This window comes from Pinus tabuliformis, chromosome 7, assembly GCF_031772625.1.
Source record: "Pinus tabuliformis cultivar Carrire ecotype Pingquan chromosome 7, CPIR1, whole genome shotgun sequence".
In the NCBI taxonomy this organism is placed as follows: Eukaryota; Viridiplantae; Streptophyta; class Pinopsida; order Pinales; family Pinaceae; genus Pinus; species Pinus tabuliformis.
The window spans coordinates 1621206169-1621214877 of NC_142293.1; the positions used below are offsets into that span (position 1 = coordinate 1621206169).

Sequence of the window (8709 nt, forward strand, 5' to 3'; positions counted from 1 at the left end):
AGCGGAAGTAGGCCAGGGTGGATAGGAAGATATAGATCAGTTGGAGACTCTTGATGGGAAGTAATGTCATTTTCTGACTTATCGAATTTTAATGCTATAACTCTCTCTGGTTTTCTATGTTTTCAAACTCCTTGTATCTTTTCATTCTAACTTCGGGAGGAAGTTTTCTGAAGGAGGGGTGTATGTAATGCCCCACTTAAATCTTATCCTACAAATTTTGTTAATATTTACATTATCTGAAAAAATTGAGAAATATTGGTCTAATATAAATTTATGATTTCCATTATTCAAATTCCCCACTTACCTTCTCAAATTGAATATTATGTAGGATATGGTCTCCTTCCATTATTTAAAAATATATGTATTCATTTCACATTCCCCAATGTCCCCTCACATTTACTTGGGAGAAGACATAGTCCTCTCCATCTTATCATCAATATATATTTATTCGTTTCACATTCCCCAATGTACCCTCACATTTACTAAGGAGAAGACATGGTCCTCTCCATGTAAGTACATTTCACATTCCCCAATGTACCCTCACATTTACTTGGGAGAAGACATAGTCCTCTCCATCTTCTCATCAATATATATTTATTCATTTCACATTCCCCAATGTACCCTCACATTTGCTAAGGAGAAGACATGGTCCTCTCCATGTAAGTACATTTCACATTCCCCAATGTACCCTCACATTTACTTGGGAGAAGACATAGTCCTCTCCATCTTATCATCAATATATATTTATTCATTTCACATTCCCCAATGTACCCTCACATTTACTAAGGAGAAGACATGGTCCTCTCCATGTAATTACACTTCACATTCCCAAATGTACTTTTCAGATTTACTTGGGAGAAGACATGATCCTTTCCCATTAAATTCTCAATTTTATATTAATGTCACAATTCCAAATGTACTCCTAGCTTACTTGGGAGAAGAGAAGTCAACTAAGGATGGATGAGAAGTTAATGACATTAATGAGAGGTGGTTGAGGAAAGAGGGTATAAAAAGGGAAGGGCGAAGGAAGAAAAGGGGGGTTGGAGTCTTGCTTAGGATGGTGGGGGTTGGTTGTGATTGTTTGGCCTTGTTATGATTTTGGGAGACCTTGGAAACCTGTGGAGGTTTCTTGGGTTTGAGATGAGGAAAGTATCATTATCTAGTTTTGCACATTCTTCTTGAGGACACACTATATCTGGTTGGACTTGGTCACGCAGGGCTAGGGAACCTGTGGAGGTTTCCTGGGCTAGGAATTTATTTCCTAGTTGGCTGGGAGGTAAATCCGGTTGGGTCGGTGATAAGGAGCGTTCAGCTGGAGCTATAAGACAAAGGTATCATCATCAACCACCGGAACAGGTATTTTTCCATGGACTACTCTTGTTAAGTTGATATCAATGGAATGCTCACCTTAATTTATGTTGCTTATGATAAAATGATAAGATGTTAAATGTTTAAAGCTATGTAAGAAGGTCAGTAAGCTCATTTTATTACTTTTAAATCAGTAGGAAAATAGATCTGTTAGTGTATAATAGATTGAGGCTCTAATAATAGGAATCAGGCCCTTACACATGGTATCAGAGCTTTGGTTCAAAATCTGGACCCAAAGCCCACTAAATAGCTATTCCATAATCAAATTTCTTATTAAATAGTTGAAAATCCAGAAAATTAGAATGTCAAAATGTTTCAACAGCAGTCCAATGGCTTAGTGCCTAGGGATATGACAGAGCTAGTGTTTTGCTTCAACTTAAATGCGCCTGTAAAATTCCTGACAGAATAAATAATATTATAGAAATAAAAAAATAAAAAAATCTAGACCGAGCTCTTAGATGAAGAAGCTTGCAGTTCTGGGGACTTTTGCAAACAGTGATTAGGCTGCAGTTTTGTGGATCAAGATAAATATCATATAAAACCCTATTTTAGAAAACCGAGGGGCCAGTTCTAGAGCCCAAAGATGATCGAATATCCTGGTAAGGAGAGCGCAGTTCTGGACACAATAGATGAGGTCTGTGTTTACCCTTGAAGAGAATCAAAGCCTCTGAGCTACCTCAATCTGAAGCTCAGAATTTTGTGCACATTTATGTGTGACCAAACTCCAGGGCATTGACAAAGTTAACGAAGGGTCTCATCATCTAAGAAAGTTTTCCAGCATTTAAGAGATTCGAATTCTGAACCACCTATGAGATCTGAAGCATCATATACATCAGTGGATAATCGATTTTATGGTTTCACATAGCAAATATAGAGTAGCTCTTCTGTTAAAGTCAAATTACAGTCACTCAAGAGCGGTCATCAAATTACAGTCACCTTATTTAAGGTATATTTTGCAGTCTTGTATAATGCCATAAAAGACGAGAACTTGTGGCAAAGTATCACAGTTCTGAGGCTATATATATACATATATATACCTGCAAGTTTGATCAAAGAAATAGAGACCGTACGTGTTTAAGTGTAAAACTGAACGCATTAGAGCTTTCGACTTCGATCTCGAATTGTTATTAGATAAATATTAATATGTTGTGAGAAATCACAGGATCCTATTCAAACTGCTACTATGATAATGTCGATTCAAATCCCTTTACTCCTGCGTATTCCTCAATTTAAGTCCAACCTCCCCTTTGGCTGTGGCTGCATTTACTACTCGTTTTTCTGGGCTGGCTGGATTGATTTTCCCCGTAGAGAGACAATTTGATTTGTTGTTCAATTTTAAATTGATTTTTCAGGTCCCTATTTCACTACTGCACATATCTCCTTGTGTCAATGGGGGAGAATATCATAGCATTCCTCTTACATATATCTTTGTCGTCTCCTCTTTTAGAACAGTGAAATCAGAATACATGCACATGGGTCTATGATACCCCTCTGTTCTATATATTGTGTCCAAGTCTCCACGTTTACACTTGTGAAATCATAAGATCCATGTATCTGCATAGATTCTGTGAACTTACCTATAATTTTCCTCTTCGTTCACTTGACAAGCAAAACTGATTGATGCCATTGAGATTCTGTTAACTGGTTACATAAATACATTATCTAAAGAAATTGCACAGCCACAGGTGCATAGGCATAAGAAAATAGGAACTCTTGGATTTCCTCTTAAAATCTAGGTATTGAAATACTACATCAAACTCACTGGTGGTTCTTGAAATCTCCCAAAAGGGTTTCTTTTGACAAAATAGCTAAATAGAGCATGTTGGCAAAGACAACGTTACATGTTCATTCACTTATAGCAGTTAAGTTAGTAGCTGGAGTCGGTTTTCACCTTGCTGTAATCCTTCAGGGAAAACTACTTTTGCTTCAAGGGTGCCATCAGCCTACGGGATTGTAGTCACATACGCACTATAAATTGGGGTATGCACTATATAGGCCACATTGCCCAGAAGGCGGGAAAACTTTGGTCTGCCTGGGTGCGTTTCCGAATTTCTCACCGAGTGAGTGAGTAGATCCAGCCTTGTTTCAGTGAAACCTGTTATGGTTCAGGGTTTTCTTGGCTTTTTCCTTTTCATTCTTTGTTTCCTTGGATTCGAACTCGAGAGCTCCTGAATATGATGGCCCAGGAGAGCTGAAACCAGGTTATCTCGAATCCAGTGTTTTGGGTTTTTGTTTCTGTCTAGGAGCTATGATATAAATGTACATTGAAGTTAAAATGCATAAGAAAAATCGATGAAAATTCATATGATTTGTGGCCATTTTTAAGCCAAAAATCCTAAGAACTGGGTACGCCCATGCAACCGTGCCAGAGCTTTCAGCTCATGCCTTGATTGCAACTGCATGCTTATTAGGCATCTAAATTATCATTTTGTTGAAGGTGTGCATTTGCAGCTTACAAAGAATCATTTATCATAGTCTATCCATTTATATTTTGCTCATAATTGTCTCCGTGATCCGGGGGCTCTCCAAATCCCTCCCAAAGGGATCCAACAAAGCTTCCTGAAAGAAAGTGTGAATGGTAAGAGCCCATTATTATATCTCTGCATAGCCTGAAGAGAGGGCAGATTCGTGAAATGCATATATGTTGGAAAAGTAACTTTTGAAAGAGATCGATCCCAATTTTGTACTTATGTCAGTCCTGTTTTTCTTTGACCCATGTTCTACTGTTTTGTCATATTAGAGTGTTAACTAAAGATACTGGTAACTGATTTGCTTCCAAACTTTACAGTGAACATGTAACTAAACTGTGAGAAAGTATTGTGTGTGGGCGTGGCTACCAGGTATGTTGCAAGATTTGATGGAGTATTTTCTAAGCATATATGAATATAAATCACAGTTCTTCTTACCATCCTCGTTGACTCCAGTCATTGCAGCATTTTGAAACATGCCACTCTGAATAAATTGACTTTTCAAAAAAAAAACCAGAACACTAGCTTAATTGCCGGTATGTCTATATAGTATAGTTGTATATCCAATATTTACATCTGGCAAGAAACATAAGTTGTTTCAAAATGTTTCCTATCTTGTTATGGTTATCATATCACCAGGGACACGCTAATATCTTTACCTGTGTCTTGCTATATTTCTTTTGTGGGTAGTGACGATCATAACATTGTCAAATAAAAAGATGGAAATTCCAATTTGACTTCCATTCTTGGCCAGCAATATTAGATGAATCAGCAACTGGACCGGTCTCATACTTGTGTGATATGGGGTCTATTCCTACCCTACTACTACCACTATAACAACGACCATTATAACTGCTGGGTGAACAGGGCCACCCCTAGCAGGTGTTCACAGGTAAATAATAGGGGATTTGAACATAAGACCTTTGTACTCACATTTACTTTACATTTTACAAGCTTGGTAAGTGAACAGCTAACAGTGTTTATGAATGAAGAATTCCAAGAGTGAACCTTTTCTTTTGTCTAAGCCATCCTTGACCTTGTTGGTTCAATTAATATTTCATGGTTTGCTTTTCTGTACCAATTTCTAGTTGTATTGGTATCAACTTAATTTCATCCATAATAGTGCCTTAGGTACGCATGTAGTTGAGATTGTGAGTGATCGAACAATAATCATGCCCTTAAAGTATAACATGAAGAACTACAACCAACAGTTAATATATCTCCCCTACAGATATAATGTGGTTGGAGGGATCTTCTTTAGGTTTACCATTAGTTTTAGGAATGACTAAGGGTAGATTAGTTGGCATATTGGCCAATTTGGATAATTATGGATAGGAACATTAATATTATTTGAGGAGATTCAAACCTGCCATATATGTAGAAGGCACTGGTTGGCATTATATCCTGTATTATATCTAGCATTGGTTCTAGCCATGATAATGACTAGTGTGGAATTTAGATTAGAGAAGGATGAATTAGATGAACTAGAACTAGTTCCAAAACTAGATGAACCAACTATCCTGGAGGGGGATGAGGATTCATAATTCAATGAAGATGAACTTCCCAAACCCAAGATGCAGGTAGTGAAGGCTCGAGCGAGGAGTAAATCAAACTCAACAAGTACACATAAAGAATCCAATAATTAAAAAGGAAAAAGTTCAAAGGCCTTGTAGCCTTGTAGCCACCCACTTATTACTGTCATGTGATTATAACAATCCAAGTATTAATGAAGTTATTTTCAACTAAAAAAATTGGAGGCCATATACTATATGCACTGTTAAAGCATGCACAGCACAGCTCAACATGATCTTTGACCATTCCTGATCTCTTTGTTTTGCCAAGCGTTCAATTTATAAATGAGATTGAAAAAATTTCTCATAATCTCCTCTCAATTTGACTTGAGGTTTATTTAATTTGGTAATCCAAGTTACATGTTCGATTATACAGATGTGAAAGTCACAGAGCCAAGTTGGAGGCTATTTCTGTTGGATTTGATCTGGTATTATACTATTTTATACAATCGATATCTTACTAGCTTGGCATATTATGAAAGAAACCAAGCAGAACGCCTATTTTACATCCGGAACAGTAACAAATATCATGACCCAAACAATGGTTTAGATATGTAATCATTCCACTCATCGGGCATCCTTTCTCGATACTTCAGCAGCTTGTAAGTTGCATATGTTAAAGGTATACCCCACTCATCATGATCTTTAGGTGCCTACATGGTCACTTACATCCCGTTAGAAACCTTTTCTGCCATGCATCAAAACTAACCGCAAAATGCTTCTAAGAAATAACAACCAAATAGTTCAACAGAAAGGGAATCTTAAAAACCTTAGGAGTCCTAATCAGTTTCATTTCTGCCTCCTCCAGGGTTTTGCGGCCTTTCTTTGAATTGCATTCGTTGCAAGCAGTAACCTGGTCAATAGATAAGTAGGAGTCCAGGAAGAATTAAACATAACTAGAAATAAAAATATGATAAGCATGAATCCAGGCACACTAACTCCAATTGATAGCCGAAATATAAATGTAATTGTTCAATTCAGTCAATAAAACTTGCCGTAACATCAATGAAACTCATCTGAAAAACATTCAAATGATATACTTTCTTCAATAATTACTTTGTTGGTGACAATATTGAAAGCAGTAACCCAATATTTAACTCGCATATACCTCTATTATTTAAAAATAGCCTGGCTCAAAATCACCATCAAACCAAGCAATTTATAAAGTATGAAGCAGTCAAACCAGATTATTTTTTTTAAGTTCAACCATTTGTTATGTTTATGAAGCTAAGCAAGTAGTGACCTTTCTTGCTAATACAGCTGTAGTTGTTTTAGCACTGTACAAAACCAAAATGCTTAACAGATGGGGGATAGAGAAAATTATGGGTATGCTCTACGTGAATGACCAAATAATTTTCCATAAGTTTATCACTTAAAGATGGATTAATATGCCTACTGCAGATTGAAATTCCTGTCCAGACTATCAGTTCAAAAGCTTTTCCATTTTATAATTTATATAACAAACCAAGCATATAGAAATATCAGTTGTTCTATGCTTTCGACCTATCTATTGCAACCCAGGTTATTTCTTGTATATTATATCAAAAAGTAAGTGTACAAATATACTATTGTAGCTGCTTGCCTTCTCAAACTATTGGTTTAATGCATATGTTTCAGCATACAATTACATACCTTTTACAATTATTATCTTTTGATGCAAACAGCGAATGAAACAATCAAATATGATTGAAAATGCAAAAATGTCATTTGTGTTGAACCAGAACCTCACGTGTACTTTCATGAAATCCATTTGAAAAGTTACAACATAAATGTTTTAACTTTTAACTTTTTAGTGGTCATTGTTGTGTTCAAAGTTCCTACATTTTAACTATTAGGAATAAAATATAAATATAATAATAATAAGAAATAGTTAATTAAATAGTAATTAGTTAATCAATAGGCATGTCCCTAAGGACATGACCATTCATGAAAGCATACCTGCCTAGGTATATAAAGCAGAGTTTCATTTGTAATTCAATCATCTCACTTGTATTCAAATATACTTTTATAATATATTATTGTCCTATCATGGATGTTTATATATTTCAGACCTTCTGAAGTAGTCTACTGCGTATATGAAATTTGTTCGTTTCAGAGGTGATGTGCGTACAAGAAAAATGATAAATAAAAACTAAATATTTTAAAACAACGGGCAAAGTATATAAAGGAGTGCTGGCAGACAATACAAAGGTTGCAGTAAACCGATTGACTGACTATCATAGCCCTAGTGGGGAGCAAGCATTTCTATGGGAGGTTGAGATGATCAGTGTGGCAATCCACCGCAACCTTCTGCGCTTGATAGGATTTTGTGTTGCACCATTAGAGCGGCTTCTAGTCTATCCATATATGGAAAAAAATTAGTGTTGCATACAGGCTAAGGGAGCTCAAACCTACAGAAAAGCCATTAGACTGACCTGCTCGGAAAAATGTAGCCTTAGGTGCAGCCCGTGGTTCGGAGTACCTTCGTGAGCACTGCAATCCTAAAATCATTCATCGGGATGTGAAAGCTGCTAATGTCTTGCTAGATGAAGACTTCGAATCTGTTGTTGGTGATTTTGGGCCAGCGAAATTGGTTGATGCTAGGAAAACTCATGTTACAACTCAAGTCCGTGGAACCGTGGGTCACATTGCTCCTGAATACTTATCAACTGGAAGATCCTCAGAGAGGATAGATGTGTTTGGTTATGGTATTACTCTTTTGGAGCTTGTCACTGGACAATGTGCTATAGATTTTTCACATCTCGAGGAAGAGGATGACGTTCTATTATTGGATCATATTAAGAAGTTACAAAGAGAGAAAAGATTAGATGATATTGTAGATGCAAACCTAAAGCAGAACAATGACGTTAAAGAAGTTGAGGCAATGATTCAGGTAGCACTGTTGTGCACACAGACCTCACCAGAAGATCGACCCAAAATGACAAAAGTTGTGCGCATGTTGGAAGGAGAGGGTTTGGATGAACGTTGCGAAGAGTGGGAGCAGGTTGAAGTCATTCGTCGACAAGAATATGAACTAATGCCTCGAAGGCTTGAGTGGGTTGAGGATTCTGTATATAACCAGGATGCAATCGAACTCTCTGGTGGAAGATGATCAACATGGGCTTTGTTGTCTCATATTTTTGTAACTTGGAACATTTTACAGTTTTCTTCAAATATATCATTATTGGAACTGTAAAAGTGGTTTTTAAGGTCGTAAGATTTTATTTACCTATTCTTCCACTTTTGTAAGTAAGGTGTGACTGCTTGTTCAACGATACTCAAATGCATTTTGAATCCCTGCTTCATCAGTAGGAAATCTCCAA

The 8709-nt window shown here is 36.7% G+C and overlaps 1 pseudogene; it reads left to right on the plus strand.

The window, feature by feature from the left end:
- The first annotated feature begins 7666 nt into the window (after positions 1-7666).
- On the plus strand, positions 7667-8498 carry LOC149254443 (LRR receptor kinase SERK2 pseudogene; annotated as a pseudogene).
- Positions 8499-8709: the final 211 nt, after the last annotated feature.